A 23,861-nucleotide genomic window follows, 5' to 3' on the forward strand; every position below is an offset into this window, starting at 1 on the left:
CTAATTCTGCTATTTGCTACTTGTGCTGTTTATCAAATCACAAACTCTCTGAATTTCAATATGTACTAGTGACTTGGAGTTTTCAAACACATGTGCACATTTTATTAAAGATTTTCTTAAATTCAACACTAAATATAAATTTGAAAGCCACCTAGTCTGCCATCTTCAATTTTATTTCCATTCTCATCTTGTTAGAATCAGCTACTTCCTGAGCTTTATATAAATTCTTCCAGTTAAATATGTGAATATATACATAAATGAAAAAATGTATTATCCACCTAAAAGTTTTTGCAACTTTACAGAGATGCCAAGAAATTATATATACTATCCAACTACTTGCTTTTTCCTCTTATTATTATGATTTTCAAGATTTATTCTTGAAAATATATACTAATCTATCTATCTATCTATATTATATATATATGATGCAATTCTCTAGTGCATGAAAAGCAGCAGATCATAGTTCTTGAAAGCATATAAACTTTGGAGACACACATCATCTGAATTTATAACTTATTGCTGTGGGAACTTGGGGAAGTCCCTTAACCTCTGAGTCTGTTTCAGTAAGATTGAAACTATAATAATACCCATATCATGGAGTGACTATGACAATAAGTTATAAATACCTTAGAATAGAGTCCTTGCATAGAAGAAACAATGTATATGTTTGCAAAATGGAATAAAACAAATGTTAAACACTTAGTTTTCATTTGTTTCATTGCTACTCATAAGGTTCTGAAGATTGTGTCATATATGTCTGTGTTCATATGTGGTATATTACCCATGGTATTGTAGATAGAATTTATGCACTTCTGAATTTAGATAACCCTGAATTGTTGTTCGTATTGATTGAACTCATTTGTGTTCCTACCAGTGTTTGAGAATTTCCATTTTCTCTTTGTTCTTGCCTGAATGAAAAATTTCAAAGTTCTCAATTTTTGCCAACCTGATTTTTGTAAAATTGGGCTCAGTTTTGTTGTTACTTTATTTCCTTGATTACAGATGAGGATAAACATTTTTAAAACTATCATTTGGACACTCTGATTTCTTCTTTTGTGGATGGTGAACTATTCTTTGCATGACATAACATCCAGGTTTATTTTTCACTATAGGAAACAGCCATTATTTCTAAATAATATCTTGAATCAATTCTATTGACATATAATAGCACCTCAAACATTTAACTTTTTGTAAATACACAGATTCACAAATCTTTGTTATAGCTCACTATTTTCTTCCTTTTATTTATTTTCTCATCAATGCTGTTGTAGTCAGGGTTTAGGCAAGGGAATGCATTAAATATAGGACACATAATTTATAGGATTATTTTATGATAATTACCCAAACAGTCAAATGCAAAGGAGTGCAAGAGATTAATTACACGCTAGAGGTCCAAATGGTCCAGCTGAGGGCCTGGATCCCAGAAATTTCCCGCACAAGTCCAGCTAAAGGATTTGAGTCCAAGGCAATGTCCTCCATGTGTCCAGCCAGTGGCCTACAGCCTACTGCAATGTTTCACGCTTGTCTGTATTGAGGATCTGCACCTGGAAGGCCTAAAGGCCAGTGGTGGAAGCCAGCAAATCTATGCTGGTGAGATGAAAGATTTGTGCCACTAAGCTGAGGGATCCACACTAGAGCCAGGAAGTGATACTCACGGTGAAGATCAGAGCTCCCCTGATAAAAACTGGAACATTCCCAGAGATATCAAGGCCTTGAGCTCCTCCTCTGATGAGAACAGTCTAGTTTGCATCAGGAAAACCATCCACAGCAAGCTTCTCCTAAAAAATCAACAGGCCAAGATCTTCCCTTCCAGTTCTTATTTTATGGCTATTGGTAATAATCTTCAGGTGTACCCTCCATGCCCAGAGCATGCTGATTCAGTTCAGCTGACCATTACAAGTTGACCATCAGTCAATCCACCACAGTCATATTGTCATGATACCCCCCACATTCCCAACAATAGTTTTATAATAATCTTGAAAACTGGTAGTATGTTTTGTCATTCTTTGTTGTTTATTTCCAAATCTACTCTGGCAAATACTGTGTTTTTGCCTCTTCTACATGGATGGAAAGATCAGTGAGAAACCAAATTGGAAGTTGTCTGAAGTGACATTTAGTATTTGCATTAATTTTCAGAAAAAAATGTACTTACAGTTCCCATTGAATTGATTGCCCTTTAGTTATCCCTTGATGTAATTTAAGAGTGTTTTGTAAGTTTCTTCTGATAAATAAAATGGAAATGTGTATGGCCACATGTTGCAAAATGAAAAGAGATATATATATGTAAGATATTGTGTTTTTAAAAGAACTGTGTACAATATACAGGAAAAAAATCTCAATCTGATATTATTTAACTGGATTGTCTGTCTTCAGTGAAACTTTTATTAACTCTTTGCCTATATAGTAAAATATTTTAATTTGAAATTTATTTCTTTTTTCCTGCTCATTTAATAAAAGAAAATTAATAGCAAACTATACCAGAAGTGAGCATTTGGGAAGGTGATAAATAGGAAATAAAGCACCTTCAAAAATCTTATTTCCCCAAACTGAGAATAATCACAAAGGTTTTAAGAAGCATGATCAAAATTAAATCATAAAATAAATGCTGACTATACTTGTGCATACTTTCTTCTCTCATGTCTTCAGCTATCATTTGACTCACCTGATATTTATAGATTTCTTTCTTTTTAAAAAAATTAAGTTTATTGGTACAATTTAGATTTACATAATGTTCACATTCATCTATGGAATTTGTACCTGTACATATTTTAGTTCTTATTTTTTCCCATTCCTCTCCCCTCCCTTCAACTTTTCTCCTCCTTATTTGCAGAAGCTTTGCTTCTATTTTGTCTTTCTTCTCTCATTTTTTCCCTTTCCCCTTTCTTCCTTTCCCCATTCTCCCTCCCTAGTAGTCCTTCCCATTTGAACTTTTTCTTTCTATTTCACATCATTATTATATATTTTGGTCCTTTTTTACACTTTCAGTTTCTCACACCGGAGAAACAATGTGATAGTTACATGTGTGTCCATGTTATTTCACTTAAGAGTAAGGTCTCTAGGTGTATCTGTTAAGCTACAAATATCTCAAGTTATCCTTCTTTATGGCTGAGTAGCATTCCACTGTATAAAAATCTCACATCTTTATCCATTCATCAGTTGATGGGCATTTGGGTTGTTTCCAAGATTTTGCTATTACACATTGTGCTGCTATGAGCATAGGTGTGCATATAGCACTGTGGTATGATGCTTTTAATTCTTTTGCAAAGATATTTTCATTTGGGGAAAATTATGTTTGAGAAATTTTAGAAGACAGAGATAGTTTAAATACATCACTCCTCTCTTAATTTGAAACCAACACATATTAGGTAAGTGGCATGAGGACAGTAAAAAAATGCCTATCTTTTATAGATGAATATAGATTTTATAGATTATAGGAAATATTACAGCCTTATTTAATGAGGCTACTCATATATTCAACAATTTCCCTGTACAGGGAAGGAATAATTCACATAGAAGTTCTACATATTAGACATTTTCCTTTTGAATCTATATAATCTCCCAATAGTATTCTCTACTAAATTTGTATAGCCGAGAGTCTGTTACCGGCTGAGAAACTAATAAGGCAATTTATTGTGCTTTGGAACATGAACCTCTGTTTAAAATTTCAGCTATTATCACCTTATTATATATTTTATCAGAATATTTTGGGAACTAAATGATATATACATATATATATATATTATATATTATAAATATATAGTATATATAAATACTACTGAAATTATACCTGGTACATATTAAATATTAAGTATTAACTGTTATTATTTAATTTTTCTAATGATGTCAGAGTTGTAAGGGTTCTACACTTGTATACATGTAGAGGATTTCATTAGTCTAACCCTTCTTTTTGTAAGATGCTGTGGGGAATTACTAGTTTAGCAGATGATATTTGAGAAGATACTTAATAAACCTTCTCTAAACTGAGCATCCTATGTTCTGGCCTTCGACATTTCAAGATGAAGAGAAAACCTACTTTATATGAGAAAGAAGGGAGATAAGATATCTTAATTTATTTTCTTTTGCTATGACAAAAGATAAGATTGGACAATTTGTGAAGAATATAGATTTCTTTAGCTTCATCATCATCACCATTATCACAACCACCATCATTTTCATAATCATTGTCTCTGTCCCTTTCTGTGTGTGTATGTGTATGCATGTGTCTTCCTTTAGTAAGATTTGTCAGATTTATTTTTAAACATATTATCCTACGTGTATTTTTACTGTACAAATTATTAAAAATAGTATACAATTTGTAAGAGTAAAGTGTGGAAACCACCCCATTGCTGTCTCATATTCTTTTTATCCATGGTAAGCACTATCACTTAAAAATATAAAAGACTTTCTGCCAGTCCTGTGAAAATGCTATCTCCAGTCCTTCTAATCATGGTTCCTCTTCCCTACTCCTTGCACATAGCACTGAAATACTGTGTATCTCTTACTCAGAAGTGTCTTTATAGTAAACTAATGAAGCTTAAACTTCAGGGCTACTTGTTTTGCACAAACTTTTTCCAAAATGGAGAATTTTTTCCTAGTATGTTTACATGTTCCTAGTTTTATATATTTGCAATTTTGCTTTTATAAGTACTTTCAAAATTAAATAAATTTTATTGTGTCATGCCCTACTGAGGTCCTGAGTCTCACGGAAGACACCAAATCACCCCGCGGCAGACAGGCAGGTTTGCCCATGTCCTACCAAGGTCCTGAGTCACACAGAACACGCCGAAGCCTGCTGCAGACAGGCAAGTCTGCCCATGCCCTACCAAGGTCCCCAGTCCTGCGGAATACGCTGAATCAGCCCTCTGCACACAGGAAGGTCTGTGCACGCCCTACTGAGGTCCTGAGTCATGCGGAAGACACCAAATCACTCCGCTGCAGACAACCAGCCACCTGGTTCCACACTACAAAAACGCAGAGGACACCAGACGGCCGGACCAAGGTACTGAGTCCCGCTGTTCCCGGCCCAGAGGTAGGGGCTTCTGAGCCGTCGTCCCACTGCTCCTGGTCCAGAGGAAGGGACTTCCTGGTCACCATCCCTCCCGCTGCTCCCAGCCCAGAGGAAAGGGCTTTTGGGCTACCTTCTGTCCCGCTGCTCCTGGCCCAGAGGAAGCGGCTTCCAGGCCACCATCCCTCCCACCGTTCTCGGCCCAGAGGGAGGGGCTTCTGAGCTGCCATCCCACTGGTCCTGGTCCAGAGGAAAGGGCTTCCAGGCCACCATGCCTCCCGCTGCTCCCAGCCCACAGGAAAGGGCTTTTGGGTCACCATCCCTACCGCTGCTCCCAGCCCCTGTCCCACCTCACCCAGCTCAGAGGAGGTAATCTGTGCAGGCATTAACAGCCCCCTGCCCCAGTCTAAATGAGAAAACACGTAAATCAGTCTCAAAATCAGACTTCCAGATCACCTACAGCAACCCAAAAGGAAAATGAGATTGAACACTCTGATACTCAAACACCTGGACCCACTGAACTGGCAACAAAAGGGGATCTGGAAAAAATGAAATCAGAAATAATTTCTCAGATAACAGGAGAAATTGTGCCCCTAGTGCAAGACATGATTAATACTAGAGAGGAGCTCAGGAACATGATGGAATCCCAACATAAGAAACAGATAGAATCCATAAAACAGATGCAAATAGATTTCCAGAACATGAAAACCTCCATTGAAAGTCTACACAGCAGAATGAGCCAATGTGAGGACAGAATTTCAGATATAGAAGATAAGATTGCAATTAGTGACCAGGAAAAGAAAAATTGCTTCACAATTATAAGGGAACATGAGAAATCAATCCAACAGCTGCTAGATGATGCAAAGAAGAATAACATAAGACTGATTGGGCTCAATAAAGAAACAGGAGAGAGTGGAGATGACATTAAAAAATCTCTTCACAGAAATAATGGCAGTAAACTTCCCAAGCAGGGGAAAAGAGCTTGGCATACAGATAAGTGAGGCATATAGGACTCCAAATAGCCTTGATCAAAAAAATTCTACACATAGGCATATAATTGTTAAGATTCCAGAAACACAACAGAAGAATAAAGTTCTCCAAGCAGTCAGAGAAAAGAAACAAATCACATACAAAGGAAAGCCCATCAGAATCACAGCAGACTTCTCAACACAAACCATCAAGGCAAGAAGAGCTTGAAGTGACATATTCCAAGCCCTAAAAGAAAACAGCCTCCAACCCAGATTGATGGACCCTGCAAAATTATCTTTCAAAATGGATGGAGAAATAAGATACTTTCATGACAAAGAGCAACTTAGGAACTTCATGAATACCAAATCAGCACTCCAAAGAATTTTACACAATAGCCTAGGAACAGACATTGAGGATCACAACCCCAGGAAGCAAAGCAGAATGAACCCATCTGGCATGACAAGAAATTAAATGTAAAGGTGGAGAACCCAACAAAAAGAAAAAGTCATGGCAATGACAAGTCAATATGTTTGAGTTATAATCATCAACGTTAATTGTCTCAATTCACCAATCAAAAAGCAATAGACTGTCAGAATGGGTCAAGAAGCAAAATCCAACAATATGCTGCATACAAGAAACACACTTCATTCAAAAGGAAACTCATAGACTGAAAATTAAAGGGTGGAAAATGATACTCCATGCGACAGGAACCAAAAAAAAAGCAGGAGTAGCTATCCTCTTGGCAGATCAAGTGGATTTCAAACCAACACTAATTAAGAGAGACAAAGAAGGACACTACATCCTTGTAAAGGGAAGAATCCAAGAGGAAGAGATGACAATCATAAATATCTATGCACCAAATACTAGTGCACCCAACTATATCAAACAAATACTAATGGACATGAAAAGTCATATATGCACTAATACAATTGTAGTGGGGGACCTCAACACCCCACTGTCACAAATAGATAGATCAACTAGACTAAAAATAAGTAATGAAATACTAGAACTTAATCGAACTCTTGAACAAATGAACTTAACAGATGTTTATAGAGTCTTCCACCCCACAAAATCAGAATACACATTCTTCTCAGCTGCACATGGGTCATTCTCAAAAATAGACCACATACTCACACATAGAACATGTTTAAGTAAGTGCAAAGGAATCAAAGTTATCCCCTGTATATTATCAGACTGTAGTGTGAAGAAATTGGAGGTTCATAGCAAAAGAAACTGGAAAAATTTCATAAACATGTGGAAATTGAACAACACCTTTCTGAATAACCAATGGGTCACAGAGGAAATTAAAGAAGAAATCAGACAGTTCCTTCAATTAAATGACAATGACAATACAACATATTGGAATCTATGGGACACAATGAAAGCAGTCTTATGAGGGAAATTCATAGCAGTGAATACGCATATTAGGAAAACAGAAGGAGCCCAATTAAACAACCTGATGCTGAACCTCAAGCTTCTACAAAAAGAAGAGCAGGACAACCCCAAAGCTCATACAAGGGAGGAAATTATAAAGATCAGAGGAGAAATCAATTCAATGGAGACTAAGAGAATGATACAAAAAAATCAATGAAGCCAAGAGTTGGTTCTTTGAAAGAAGCAACAAAATTGACAAACCTTTAGCCAACCTTGTCAGAAAAAGGAAAGAAAAGGCCCAAATCCATGCAATTAGGAATGAAAAGGGTGAAATTACAACAGACCCAGCAGAAATCCAGAGGATCATCAATACCTACTTCCAGAACCTATACGCCAATAAGGTGGACAACACAGAAGAAATTGACAGATTCCTAGATACATATGAATTACCAAAGTTGAACGAAGAAGACCTAAAAATTCTGAACAACCCAATATCAACCAATGAAATTGAAAATGTAATTAAAAACTTATCAACTAAGAAAAGCCTGGGCCCTGATGGCTTCACTGCTGAATTCTACAAGACATTTAGAGGGGAACTGCTGCCACTACAGTTTAAACTCTTCAATGAAATTGAAAGGGAAGCAATACTCCCAAATTCATTCCTGGAAGCAAGCATCACCTTGATCCCCAAAGCAGAGAAAGACCCAACTGAAAAAGAGAACTATAGGCCAATCTCACTAATGAACATAGATGCAAAAATCCTTAATAAGATAATGGCAAACAGAATGCAGAAGATCATCAAGAAGATCATACACCCTGATCAAGTGGGATTCATCCCAGTGATGCAGGGATGGTTCAATATACAAAAATCAATCAATGTAATACACTATATCAATAGAGCCAAGGAAAAAAAACATATGAGTATCTCTATAGATGCAGAAAAAGCATTTGACAAATCCAACATGCATTTATGATAAAAACCCTACAAAAAATTGGAATTGATGGTCTCTACCTCAAACTGATAGAAGCCATCTAAGGAAAAACCAACAGCCAATATCATACTAAATGGTCAAAAACTGAAATCCTTCACCCTAAAATCAAGAACAAGACAAGGATGTCCACCATCACCACTCTTGTTCAATATAGTTCTGGAAACATTTAGCCACGGCAATTAGACAAGAGAAAGAAATAAAAGGAATAAAGATAGGAAATGAAGAAGACAAATTGTCATTATTTGCAGATGATATGATACTCTATATTGAAGACCCCAAGAACTCCACCAAAAGTCTTTTAGACTTAATAACCAAATTCAGTCAAGTAGCTGGTTACAAGGTCAACACACAAAAATCAATAGCTTTCCTCTACACCAATGACAGACTCACTGAGAGAGAAATAGGGCAAATAATTCCTTTCAAAATAGCATCCAAAAAACTGAAATACCTAGGAATTATCCTAACGAAAGAAATCAAAGACCTCTTCTCTGAAAACTTGGCACTCTGAAAAGAGAGATTGAAGATGATATCAGAAAATGGACAGACATCCCCTGCTCCTGGTTAGGAAGGATTAATAGAGTGAAAATGGCCATACTTCCAAAACTGCTATATAGATTTAATGCAATTCCAATTGAGATCCCAGCAGCATACTTCATGGACCTCAAGAAAACAATCCAAAAATTCATTTGGGACAAGAAGAGACCCAGAATAGCAAAAGCAATTCTAGGTAACAGAGACATGGCAGGGAGTATCACAATGCCCAACCTGCAACTCTGCTGCAAAGCTACTGTGATAAAATCAGCATGGTACTGGCAAAGAAACAGACCTGAGGACAAGTGGAACAGATTAGATGATGCAGAAACAATGCCAGACACACTCAGCCATCTCATCTTTGACAAAGGAGCCAAACACCCTCACTGGAGGAAAGATAGCCTCTTTAATAAATGGTGCTGGAAAAATTGGGCTTCAACTTGCCAAAGATTAAAACTAGAACTGTATCTCTCACCATGCACTAAAGTAAAATCAAAGTGGATTAAAGATCTAAATATTAAAATAGAAACTCTGAACCAGTTGGAACAGAGGTGAGGTTAGGTAGAACCCTTGAAGACATCGGTGTAGGAAAAGATTTTAGGAACAAAACCTCAGTTGCCCATGAACTAGCACAAACAATCAACAAGTGGGATCTCTTTTTATTAAAAGGCTTCTGCACAGCAAGAGAAACCACCAGCAGTGTGAAGAGACAACCCACAATGTGGGAAACAATCTTCACCTGCTCTTCCTCAGCCAAAGGTCCACTATCTTGAATCTATAAAGAACTTAAAAAGATCAGACCTCCCAAATTTAAAGAGCCAATCCAAAAATGGGCATCTGAAATGAACAGACATTTCTCAGACAAAGAAGTAGAAATAGCAAAGAAATACATGAAAAAATGTTCAACATCACTGGTCATTCGAGAGATGCAAATGAAAACAATGCTGAGATTCCACTTCACTCCAGAAAGAATGGCTGCTATCATGAAATCAACCAATAACAAATGCTGGCGGGGCTGTGGGGAAAGAGGAACCCTGCTCCACTGCTGGTGGGAGTGTAGACTGGTGCAAGCACTGTGGAAATCAGTATGGAGATACCTCAAAGAACTAGGACTGGAAGTCCCATTTGACCCCACTGTTCCACTGCTGGGGATCTTCCCCAAAGAATTAAAAGAATCATACCACAGTGATATATGTGCACCCATGTTCATAGCAGCACAGTTTGTAATAGCTAAAACTTGGAAACAGCCCAAGTGCCCATCAACTGGAGATTGGATAAAGAAAATGTGGTTTTTTGATAAAATGGAGTACTACTCAGCCATAAAAAATGAGAAATTAGAGACATTTATAGCTAAGTGGATGCACATTGAGGTGATACTCTTAAGTGAAATAAATAGGACACACATGTAAATATTGAATAGTTTCTCTGGTCTGAGAAACTGAAAGTGTAAATAAAGACTAAATGCGTAATAGGTAATGTGAAATAGGAAGAAAAGGGGCAAAGGGGCAGGAAGTGGGAGGGCTAGGGGAAAGGATAGAAGGGAATGGGAAAAAAAAATTTTATTGACCTACAAACCCTGGGAATAGCCTTGCTTATATTTACTGAACTGTGTGAGTATCTCCCCTACCAGAAAAGAAAGATCTAGCTTTTCGGATTTTTTTTTCTCACCCTACAACAAAGTGTGTTGATCATCAACTTGCATACAGTGGGTGTATGATAAATTAAAACTGTATCTTGTGACCATTGTGTTAAGTGCAAAAAAATCAGACATAGGAGTTGCATTGTTTATCTTAAATGAGAAACAAATATATAGAGTAAAATAAAAGATAATAGAAAGATCTTTTTCAAATGGAAAAGGGAATAAGAGATGAAGGGAGTATGGAAGACTTCATCTAAATTAATGATGTACAACAGAACTTTGTGCAGTGATACAAATTTCCTATAATATCTGTGCTATTCTAGGTGGTAGCCAGGAGCCACATGTAGTGAGTGAACTGTTAAATTGTGGCTAGTTTTGATCCCCAGTACCACACACACACACAAAATTGGGTCTAGTGTGACTAGAAAAATTATACTTATTTCTAATTACTTTAAACTTAAATCATTTACATTTAAGCTACGCATGCCAGTGAACTACCTCATTGGACACCGCACCTCTAGAAGACTGAAAACAATGTGATCCCCTTGTGAAGATTTAATTTAGGAAATCAGTGCATCAGTTACAATGAACTAAGAAGGATTAACTTTGGATATTTCTGAGGCCCACTTTTGTAGCAGAAAACCTGTGGACCACATTTAGCCTGCATGACCACTTAAAAATGAAAACCAACACATGCCAGTGTAATGAACTGAAAAGACAATTTCAAAGGAAATATAATTGAATTTAAAATACCAAATTAAAATGAAGACAGGAGGAAAAAATTCCCCTTGAAAGACGAAATAGCCAAGAATCCACATGGAAACATCTCTTCTATCATTTAGCCAGAAAACAGACGCAGAACAAAAGAAAGTGACTAAGAGGCCTATGGGTATATGAGTGTCTTCAGGGACACGTTATTTCCTTTTGCGCAAGAACTCTGCATCAGGTGATGAACACAACTACAGCCATCTTTCCCACTTGAACAAGAAAGTGGCCATCTTTTCCAGAATTGTGGAACAAATTAAGTTCTTGAACTGAGGAACCACTGTATTTATGTGGAAAGGAGCAGCAACTATAAAAACATTGACATAAGAAGATATAAAAAAGCAGGGACCTATGGTCTCAAACATTAGCGTCACCATAATCTCAGAAATCTCTGGAACTTGTAAATTGGACTATTTTGCTAGCTTGAAAAGGCAGACATTCCAAATGATCTGTTCCTATAGTTAGAATTCCTAAATTATTGTGCTATGCTTCTTGGGGAAAAAAAGGAAATATAAATAAAAACATCCTAGAACTCTCTGCATTGTAATTCATGTGTGGTACATTATGACTCTAGATTTTTTGACAAGAAGATGAAAATACCCCCTCAGGATACAAATTAAATTTGGCGTTCCTGAAATCCTCATTTTGTATTATTTTAAAAAGTGCCTGTATCTGTCATTGCTATTTAGCATGTATTTATCATGTTAGTTTGGTGTTGATGGTGGCCCTTTTGTTGAATTTCCTTAATAGGCAGTTCCTGCAACTTATTTTTAATGTTTAGCAATTATTTGATGACATTTTAGAAATATAAATGCTGCTTTTTAAAAAATAAGTAGGTTCCTGCACAAGCTCAAGGTTGCGAGTTCTATCCCGGTACCAAAAAAAAAAAAAAAAGCAGGTCCATTCTCGCTGCAAAGCAGGGCTGAAAGCAGGCTTTAATAAATCAGACTTTAGTACACACTGGTTGATGTTTTAAATCATTAAGCATAAGAAAAAATATTTTTATAAAATAAAATGTATACAGTATAGTTTCAAAAATGCTTAAAATTGGACCTTATGAGTTAAATCATAATTCTATATGTGCCTTGGCTCCTAAAGGATAAATAGTATGGGGATAACTATAATTTTGGTTCAAAATCCCTTCTCAACTTGCAAAATAAAAGGAGTAATACATCAGGAACCATGGTGAAGCGTTACCAGAATTTTCTAGCTGACACAAAGCTACCTGATAGTAGTTTCCTCTGAAGCTTTGGTTGTGTTTTACAACTGTTATGGTTTGTGTTTCTATGCCCCCCTAAAGTCTCATGTAGTCCTAGGCAGAGCTTTTCAGAGGTGGCTGGATCTAGAGTGTGTGAGGATGGAATTGATTCATGGTGCAGTGCTAGGCTCAAGGGCACTAAGATTAAGAGTGTGAGTGCTATACATCCTAAGTAGTATGGATAAGATGAAAGGGGCAGAAAGATGCTGTTGAGGTCTTTGCTTGTTTTGCTACCTTCTGCCCACCATGAACTGTCCTGGATGTGAATAACGAAGGTCCCACCCTGGATATGGGTAGCACCAACCAATAGGCTTGTAGCCTGGATGAAATATAAAGGAAAGACCAAAGGCAGACTGCTTGCTGCTCCTCCTCCTCCCCCTCCCCTCCTCCTCCCCCTCCCCTCCTCCTCCCCCTCCCCTCCTCCTCCCCCTCCCCTCCTCCTCCCCCTCCCCCTCCTCCTCCCCTCCCCTCCTCCCCCCTCCTCCCCTTCCTCCCCCCCCCCCCTCCTCTCCCTCCCCCTCCCCTCCCCCTCCCCCTCCCCTTCATCCTCCTCCTCTCCCCCCCTCCTCCTCTTCCTCCTCCTTCAGTACAGGGATCGAACTGAGGAACTTATGCTTGTAAGGAAGTCAGTGGCACCACTGAGCTAAATCCTTGGACTCCTTGCTGCTGCGTCTTGCCTGCCAAAGACTGTTTCTCCTCTGCAGTGCACCTCTACCATACCACCCTCACTTGGAGCCAGCCAATTATGGACTGAAACCTCTACTAACTGCAAGCTAATAAACCAGTCCTCCTTTAACTTTGTGTGTCGGGTATTTGTCTCAGCAACAAGAGAAAAGTAACTAACTCTACAACCAATTTTTCTTTATTTTTTTAAAAGCCAAAGTAATGCATATATTAAAGAAAAGACTGTACTAGAACATTGAAGTTGCTAATATTTTGGAGAATTTTTTATATTTTGTATACTTAGGCTTATTTTAAATATATGTAGTCATACATTTTAATACTATCTCACTTAGCATTAATGGTTTAGCATGTTTCTCATTGGTTTATAATCTTCAGAAATGTAGTTTTTACTGACCAATTACTTGCCAATAGAATAAAGACTACATGATTAACTCAAAGGTTCAAGGAATTTTTCTGCCTCATAGATTATTTAGAACTTTTAAAGTTTTAAATTTTCCAATAGTAAGTTTATAAAACAGAGTAAATTAAATCAGTAAAAATTTCCTTTTCATATATAGTCTAATAGATTCAACTCTTTCAAAAGAGAGACAAAACTAATTTAGGAAACTATGATTAAATTCTCAGACTCTTAACTCATTGCATTGTCTCCAGTTCACATCTATAGCCAGAAATCTTAATGTGGGCACCTGAGCAGGTTCAATGCCTGAAGGACAAAGGTGTTAGGCCTGCAGACAGAGAGTCAGGAGCACATCTCACCATCCAGAAGATTGAAGAGTTTGCTAAGAAGAGAAACAGAAAACTGCTGGTCTCAGTGTTTTTCAGAGGATTTCTTTTTTCCTTCCTTCTTCCTTCCTTCCTTCCTTCCTTCCTTCCTTTCTTTCTTTCTTTCTAACAGCCAAAGGTAGTCACACATATTTTCAATAATCTAAATATGTTGTACTTTAGCAGGCTGGGGAAGAAGATCAAGAGCCTGTGAAAGATCAGAGTAACCAAGGAAGTAATTTCAAGATATAACAGGAAGTCAATTGAATCAGAAAAGTTGAAGACACCAAAGAAATAGAGGAAAATTTCCATCAGATTTGGTTAAAAAAGTTTTTAAAGGCAGGTTTAGTAGAATTTTAGGATAAAAAGTTCACATTATTGAAAAACAAGAACAGAAGTAATGGATAGAGAAAATGTGGTATATGTGTTCAATGGAGTACTACTCTACCACGAAGAAGGATGAATTTGTGTTATTTGTAAGAAAATAGATTCACCTTGAGATCATAATGTTAAGTGAGTAAATTAGAAACAAAAGCTTAACTATCACATGGTTTCTCTTATATGAGAAATTCAAAATATAAAGAGCAAAACAAAAGATAGATAATAGAAAACAAGGAGCTATATCTTTTGCAAGAGGGTGTGGGGAGGAAGAGGTGAGGGAGTGGTTGAAAAGAGAGTTTAGATGTGTTATGCACATGTACCAACTCCCAAGGAGGAGTGTTGCAAATGTGAGACTGAAATTAGAGATGACCGTAGTTATAATATATAAAGGAAACATCAACGTCCACAAGTATTCTCTTAAAACAGATATTTTGTATTGCTGCTTTAAGAAGCTATCATAAATTTAGTGACTTCAAATACTACTTAGAGTTTTGTAGATTAGATTCCTAGAATAGTTCTCAGCGGGCAAAAATCAAGGTGGTGTTAGGGTTGCATTTCTTTCTGCAGGCATGGAGAAGAACCTGTTTTCTTGTCTTGTTCTTTGGGTTGGGGCCCATTTCTCCCTTACCAAGGTAGCAAAGACAAGGCAAATTCTTCTTGTGTGGCATCTCTCCAACTTTGCTTCTGTGGTCACATCTATTTCTGTAGACCTCTTCTGCCCCCTTAAGGATTCTTGTGATTGTAGTGGGCCACCTAGACAATCTAAGATAAGTATTTTTCATCCCAAGATCCTTAATACAAAAATCCCTTTCCCAATGCAAGATGACATTTACAGGTTCTGGGATTAGGAAGGAGATATCTTTGGGAAGCCATTATTCTGCTTGTCATAATACTTGCAAGTGTGTGTAAAGCGAGGTGGGCAGATTCATTGCAGAAAAACAGACTGAATAGCTGAAAATAGGAAATATAAGTATAGGAGCAAGTTGCTTCAGCAGTCAAGGACAAGAGGAAGTAAATATATACATATATGTAATTCACATATTATATGTATTCATATATATATATATATATATGAATTCCCCAAGATGAATGTGATTAGTATGTATCAAAAAACATATATTAATAAGACAAATAAACTTAGAAAAAAGGACAAGTTAACTGGAATCAGGAGGGGCATTCATCTTGCATGCCAAAGGAGAGAAGGAAGAGAATTTGTGCTGAGACCTACATTGAGTTACTGAAATGGAGGATAAATGTAAAAGTTGGAGCCCAGAGTACATGATCTCCAAAGGAGCCAATGTAAAGTGAAGGGAAGGGGAGAAAGAAGGGCTTCATCTGAAAGGCAAACTTTAGTTGTATTTTGGGGGCTTGGGGGACTTTTAGAAGGATGCAAAAAATACTTATAATACACAGTATCCAGATGATGGTGAATCTGATCTGTGAGCAGAGGTTCAAATCTTCATAGTTCTAAGTATAACTCCAATAATGTTGAGCTTGAACAGGAAAGAAGATGAAACTCTGGACAGATGGAGTGATAAGAACCAATTCAAATGATATGAATGGGTGAAGCATTTGAGAATAGGGAGATAATCAGAGACCTGAAATTATACATGGTGCCTGTGTCACATCTTCACATGTCAGGAGTTAAGGAAATTTAAGTATTTAATTAGGGAATCTAAGATCTAATGTTGTGATTATATTTTGTATATAGAGCTCTATATACTATATCTCCTTAAAAGGACTCAAAAACTTGAGAATACAAAAACATCAGCTGTGATTTCATAAGTTTCCATATTGGAATTCTGGCTACCACTAATCATCTAGACATACAACTTTCTAAATCTCAGTCTCAGTTTTCTTATTTGTAAAATAGGGATCCTCTCTTAACTTGCTGGCTTTTTCAGATAAAAAAGCATATAACATTAATAATAATTCTTGGCATATGGGACATATTTAGTCAGCTATTTTATACTATTTTATAGCAATACAAATAAAAATGCCTCAAAATGTTTAATGTACATTTGATAAATCTACCTGACCAAAATGTTAACTAGTTCCATTCAATAAATGATACACTTGCAATATTTACATTGGGTTTTTCAGTAAATTGGCAAAGTAATGGTTTCACATTTGGTTCTTTTCTTAATGTCTAATGAAAGTAACATAACATCTATATTATTTCAAATGTGCTGCAAATGTACATAGCAGTAGTTTTCCAGTTGCAAAATTGATGCTGAAGATACTTAAATGTCATATAGAATGTTGAATGTCCATAATCACAAGCAGAACCTGTGCTGCCATGTGGCTGAAAACATAAGTTAATGTTTTAAAGTGTGGAGGACTGGACTAACATCTCTACTTTTAAATAGCTTGTTAGACTTCAGTGTGGAAGACTTAGATCAGAATTGATATGGTTTATGTCAGGTTGGAGTCCCATCTTCTATTTTTCCCAATGATGCTACCCTATATGAATTTTAAAGATTATATACCCATAAGGTATTTAAATAGCCTCTAGATGTCACTTTACTTTCCTGATAATTGTATCAGTGTTTGTCTTTCTCAGAAGTAGACTTGTAGTTGAAACAAAGACATATTCCATTTTCTCAAGTAAATTATTAGTTTCCAGGAAATAGACCCACATTTCAAGTATCTGCTGGACCTTTGAATATCATTAAAATTATTGAATTTATTTCTCCCTGTGAACAAAGTTAGAGTTTAATGGAGAAATTATTACATTTTAACATTTGCTATTCAATGTCCTCAATGTCATTCTACCTCCTCAATGAAATCTCAGGTTACTAGAGAGCAAACAAAACAAAATAAGTTTTACACTAACATTTTTTTATTAGAAAACACCCGTTGCATCTCTCTGTTTACTTGTGCTCAGTGGCACTGTTGAACACCATACTGGTCACCAAGCCAGCTGCATCAGGATCTATAACTTTCCTTGTCTTTAGTTAATGGAATATTTATATCTATATGAACCATTCCTATTAATTTCATTATTGATGTCTATGCTGAGAATGTCATCTTTGTCTCTGCTTTGCTTCATTTTTCAAATGAAACCTATATTTTCTCATATTCCTAAAAATTCTGTCATCCAATGAAAAAATAATGGATAAAAATCCATTATAAAGACAAACATAATTACTTTTTAGCCTCTCTCACTTTTTTTTGCTTCCTCAAATACACATATGAGTTATATTGGAGGATATGGGTTAGTATCAAACCTTTATAAAATCTTTTAGACAGATGTACTTAACAAACTGTCTTCTCATGTATAAAAGCCTTTTTTGCTCACTTTTCTGTTTTTATTCTGGATTACATCACATATTAGTGCCTCAGAGTCACAAAAAGATATTAAAATTCTTTTCCCTATCATTAATCTTTAGCTTATGTCCTTATATTAGTCCTTGGTCCATAATATGTCTTTCTTATCCTAAACAACAAAAACAAGCTCTTACTAAACCTATTTTTTTTCACTGTAGTTTTATTGCCTTTCTAACAAAGCCATAGATCTTGGAAGATAAATATGCTGGCTGTCTCAAGTCTTTCATTTTCCACCATTTTTCAGTTTGTTAGGAATGAAAGTATCAGAACAGCAGGAAGCTCATATCCAAACACACATTTCCTCTGCTGCATTACATTTTGACATTTTCTTTGTGAAAAAGGTTCTTCAATTTTGAAACATGTCCCCTACCTGATTAGTATATTAAAATCACTGTTTTCAGGGAATGCCTCACAGATACACTATCTTCCAGTCTTCTCTGAAGTGGCTCCCAATTGGCAAACCCTAATGCCACTTTTCAGGATCGTCTCAGTTGAGTTTGCTGTACTTTGAACTTGTTGAATGTACTTTCTTTGCAACCCTTTCTCACCAAGATTTCTTTTCTACCACTTCTTTTCCCTCTGCCCTTTGAACTGCATTTCCACCATCCACTCTTGTGTAACTCTGTCTTGTCTTTGAAAGGGTTTGTGTATGATAAAATTTTCATCTTATTTACACACTAGTATGTCTCAAATGTATTTTTCCAGGCTACATCTCTTTCCTGGGTCCTTGATAAGCATATGTCAGCTTTCTGCCCCTCCCCTCTCAGTATAAATACAAGTCCTGCTCAAGCTTTAAATATTTTAGCTTAAATGTTTCAGTTATTTATCTTCCTGTAGCTTCTACTAATCTAAACTCTTTGAAGCTGAACTAGGTTATATTTTTCCTAATATTCCCAGTAATTTGCATTGTACTGATAGATTAAATATTAGAAAGTAAAATATTTCATAATTACCTGCCTTTGATTACAACACATCCAAGGTTTTATAGGATGCTCAAATTAACACAAAATTTTCTGTAGAATTTTTTACAGAAAAGTAAAGATAATGTTCTACATAGTAAATTAGGAAAGAAGAGTTTGATTAAGTTTCTAGACACATTCATGAAGTATACCTTGAAAATATTTTCCTGCTGTCTGAAAATATGTGAAATTTGTTATTCTATTATAACCACATACAGATTTTCCATTAAGTATCTGTATGCTCTTTAGAGGCGAGGGAAAACAAATTGAGCAGAAGCCATAATGATCCAGTAAAGGGGTCATTGAAACTTGACTTCAGGTGCCTTGAATTATAGAAGAGCAAATGTGGCCTTCTATGACTTTAATGGAGCGTGTCCCTTAAGGATACCTATGTAGGAGATGTGGTCTTCAGTGCAAAGACATGAGAGGTGAAGGAAACTTCAAGAGGTGGGGGCTAGTGGGGATTAATCACATCATCAGGGGCATGCCTTGGAAGGAATTAATGTAGCTCTCAAGGGACAGTAAATTTTTTCTCATCAGAGTGAATTGTTAAAAAGGAGAAAGACTTTGGAACCTTTGGTTTCTTGTCTCATTATGTGACCTCTCTCACATGTGCTCCTGTGATGACTCATATACTATCAAGCTGTCATCAGAAATCAAACAGATGACTCCATCTCTAAAATTGTTCAACTAAATGAGCTTCTTTTCTTCATAAAATATACAGCCTCAGGTATTTGATTGTAGCAACAAAAAAGTGGACTAATGCATGGCCCATGAAATGTCTTTGTATGGTTAGAAGGTTATGAATACTGTTTATATTTTAAAAGATGACTTAAAAAAGAAGATAAGAAGGCAGAGGAGTCAAAAGAGGATGAGGAAGAGAAGGAAGAAGAGAGTTTAGAATAGTGATAGAATCCTTGTATGATCTAAAAGTCAGATATTTGTTCTTTTACCCTTGATAGGATAACTTTTCCACTTCTGGTCTACAAATTATTTTCCATATAATTCAGATGGTATGGGAAAGAAAAGATTCTTTGAGTTGTCCAAATTCATCCATGCTACATTAGAATTGCAAGAAATTTATTTCTGTCGCATTTCAAACCAAAATGATTAATTTAAGATGAATAGATATTGATTTATAAGCTTCATAAAGTAACTAAATTGATATCCATTCTTATTTGCTATATCCAAAATACACTAGCATTTCTTATCTTAGGCAAAAGTCACAAAGGCAGTGTATTTTAGTGTTTAACAAGTATTCTATTGGGAAAATACCTAAAGCCCTCTGTTTTTGGTGTTTGTAGTCTGGAAATTTCTTGATATTATTGAAAACATCAGAAAGTACCTGGTCAAATAAACACACCGAAAAAAGTTCTCTGTAAAAATTGTTTCAAAAGTTTGGCAGCTATTTAGTAATTCACAGAGTATATAAATAAAAGTTTATTTTAAAAGGCTGGGGATGTAGCTCAGTGGCACCATGCCTGCCTCATAAGCACAAGGTCCTGAGTTCGATCTCTGGTACCAAAAAAGAAAAAATAAAGGTTATTTTAATAACATAGAGATTAAATGAGTCATGATTCTTCTGATGCCCTGAGAAATGCAGAAGTCATTTGCTGCTCTGCTACAGTAGCATCATCTGTGAGAAGCCTTGGGGAATAGTATTTAACTGTAGCAGTCCCCTGTATTTCCTAGTCATTTGACACCTAAGGAATAGTTTATTTGCCCACATGGTAGCAGATCTTCTATGCCAGGATTCACATTTTTCTTCTTATTGTATACTTACTTGTTCTTTTTTGAAATACTAGTTGAAATCTGGCAGGAGAAAAGACCAAGGAGGCATACCTCAGCAGATTCAGTATCTTTGGCTTTTCATCTTCAGGTTCCTCCCACACAATTTTTCCCTATTATTGTCATGGTATATGTCTCCAACTAACATTATAGACTGAAGATCTCTATTTGATGACACTGTACAGGGTTTTCAGGAAGATGAGGAGGGGACACCATTCTTTCTTTTCCCCTTCTACCTGGATACCATTGGGTCTACAGGTGACTGTCTCTGCTTTATTTGTCCCTGCTTTATTACTTGCTTGGGTTTGATATTGCACATGAGCATATAATAAATTACATAAACCTATGTAAACAAAACATTAAAGACTAGCATACACATTTAAAATTATGACAAAAGTACAAAAAAATAGAGTATAAAACTGAAATAGAAATGAATGTATAATTCAAGCTGGAGGTGTTCAGGGTAAATGTGTTGTGTCCATATCAACTGTAAGTGCAGCTCACTTACGGTTGAAATAATGACAAAATTGAACCAGTTTGAATGCTGAAGGGTTTTTTTTCATAGGAAAAACAAAAAATTCACTGCAGGATTATGAAAGGGAAAACAAGACACATCATTTGAAGGCATGATAGGATAAGATCATTAAGAGGAAGAGATGGGAAAAGAATTTGAGCTTGAATATAATGCATGTCAGCTGTATCAAAGTTCAGAAGGAAAGAGAAACATTTGTCCCAAGCTTCTAGATTTTGGCAGAAGTTTGTTGACCAGAGCAGGAATAAGGAATTAATCATAGTAAAGAACTATACAGGGGCCGGGGATTTAGCTCAGCGGTTTCGCCGCCTGCTGTGCAAGCGCAAGGACCCGAGTTCGATCCCCGGTACCAAAAAAAAAAAAAAAAAAAAGAATTATACAGAATATTTGAAATAATAAAACATCCACTACAACTGCATTGCAATACCCAAAAGTTCTTCAGCAAAGGTGGTTTACACTTAACCGAAAACCATGTACAATAGTACTTGAAATTTTTGTTATTATTGAAAGCCAGTGTTGTTTGAGGGATTATAAATTTAATCTACTATATGGTAAAAATCCTTGACACTCTGTAAAATATATGATTGAGCTAACAGGATTCTTTTCCAAGGTTGATGGAAAAGTTACAGAAATCCTAAAAAGGCTTTCAAAATCACTGACTCAAATATAAAATTCATGAATGCTGAGACCTATCAAATTAAATAGGCCCAACTCAACTCAGCATCTTGAAATATTTTTCCCAAATAATTGTCAGCTAAAATATACAGGCAGTAATTTTGTTTAAATACAAAAATCACTCAGCTGTTTCAGGAAATCAGTGACTATGAAGTGAAAAGCTAAATTTTCCAATTCGCGCACACATTATTTGAAAATCATGAACAGGATGGCAAGCAGGGGAAGATTAGTAAAAAAAACTAGTTAGATAAAATGAATGAAGCTTTTCCATTATTTCTATCATTTGAGAGTATTAATTCATATGTATCCCTAAATATTGATAGTCATAGAAAGCCTTACCTTGCTGGTTGGCAATTTATATACCCTTCTATAATAAAATTTTCATATTTAGAATAATTGAATTACATTGTCTTTTGTACTCTAAAGATGCTTTAGGGGAATATTTAAGAAGTGGCAGAGGTAGAGAGGAATGTTGGTATTGGATAAGAATGCAGAAAGGACAATAGAGAAAATGCTTATGTAAAGGTCTGAGTATATAATCATCAAATCAGAGAAAATTAGTACTGAAATAGTTCTAAGAAATATCAGCTATTCTGTCTTCTCTGTCTTAAAGCAAACTTAGTTGTCAAAGCTATCTAATGTGATTCTAAAGGCCCACAAACAAAAAGATTTTCCAAATTTACATTTGGGACTTAGCATACTCTTCTGTCAGAAAATCCTTACAGATAACTAACTTCAATCCCATAAGCTTTAAGTCCATTTGTTCCAGTTAAAACACAGAGAAAATAACTTTTTATAATGATCTATAATTTAAAAATACAGTAAAATTCCAAGAAAAAAAGAAAGGCAAGTATATTTACAAACTGAATATTGTTCTTCTGCATTAATAGGTGTAAGCCTGTTTTTGGTTTAATATTTGATTCTTGCTGTATAAGTATTGTAAAACTGTGGACCTATACAATATCTTCTAGAAAGTCATAATTTTAAGGAATACAATTTTGAGGATGGTTAAATTATCCTAAAGAGGAAAGCACCTCACACATTTCAGCATGGTATGTACATTGAGATAATCTTGAGTGGATTATAAACTTGGCATTTGAGAGGCACAACGCTATTAAGTTTAGGGTGTAGCTCAGTGATGGCCCAGTTGCCTAGTATGTGCAGATCATTGATTTCCTGCACCAACGGGAAAAAAAGAAAAGGAAGAGTCATTATAGGCTGTTAATCATTATAATCTTCCTTTCTTTATCCTGCCTCCACCCATTCTTTTCTAAGACACTGTCATTTTGTGAAGTTTCTAATTCCTTTCTGAAACAAATCTTAGAGATAAATAATGAAGTTAATTTTTATATTTATGATTGTATAAGCCAAATAATTTTCATTCTGCTTACATCATCTGAATTCTACATGTTAGAGCTTTGAATAAATTCTAAAGTTTGTAATAATATGGAGAAATAGAGCACTTTTTATTTATCTATTTTTTTGTGAAATTTCAAGCAGCTTAATTTTATCTTTTGGATTTGGAAATTTAAGTCCATTGAAGCAGCATAAATTTTGAAACAGGAATTAAAAGTTTCATACATCTTATCTTGTGACACTGACAGTGTTGGTTTCTTGTGTTTTGGTTAAAAGATTATGTTACAACTTGTCAGAAGTAGGTCAGAATTTGGATTTTTTTTCACAAAATTATACTTTAAAGAAGACTAGTTACAGAATTCTCCTATGAGGCTTGAAATATTCCTCTACACATTTGCCATGAAAATTGAAAGTGTAAATAAGATTCACACGATTTTTTTAAGATTTGGTTTTTGTTTACGAAATGAGATTTATCTATTTTGCTCAGGTTGACCTTGAACTCCTAGACACAAGTGATCTTCCTGCCTCAGCTTCCTGAGTAGCTGGGACTACAAGCACATACCACCATACCCAGGTAGAATTCTTATATAGGTTTTTCAGAGTAAAAGTAGTAAAAATCAGAACTTTATAACAATTTGAGGACATAAGACTTCAATTCTCTTATATTTAATATACTTTTCATATTTAGAAAAATAATACTCTATTTTATTCTCAGAATTATATTTGATAATTTGCAACTTTGAAAAGAGCTATAAAAATAAAGATAACTGGATATTTAATTTGAAAGACCCTAGATTCAAGATAATTTTAACATATGGTTTCATGTATTTCAAAGACTGCTAGATCAGTACCGATATGTAG

General features: G+C 35.7%; 1 long non-coding RNA gene across 4 annotated transcripts in view; it reads left to right on the forward strand.

Annotated features, from left to right (window-relative positions):
• The window catches only part of LOC147830433 (uncharacterized), a 194,137-nt gene that overhangs the window by 16,508 nt on the left and 153,768 nt on the right, over window positions 1-23,861 (forward strand). For 2 of the 4 annotated variants that reach the window (XR_015452597.1, XR_015452595.1), the window contains exons 4-5: window positions 4,873-4,999; window positions 10,988-11,982. The exons of 1 other annotated variant lie outside the window; for it this stretch is intronic. This is a non-coding gene — a long non-coding RNA (uncharacterized LOC147830433). One more of the 4 variants, XR_015452598.1, reaches the window with a different exon arrangement.

This window comes from Heterocephalus glaber, unplaced genomic scaffold (genome assembly GCF_053883595.1).
Source record: "Heterocephalus glaber isolate CG9 unplaced genomic scaffold, H.glaber_assembly_v1.0 deba00000122, whole genome shotgun sequence".
NCBI lineage: Eukaryota > Metazoa > Chordata > Mammalia > Rodentia > Bathyergidae > Heterocephalus > Heterocephalus glaber.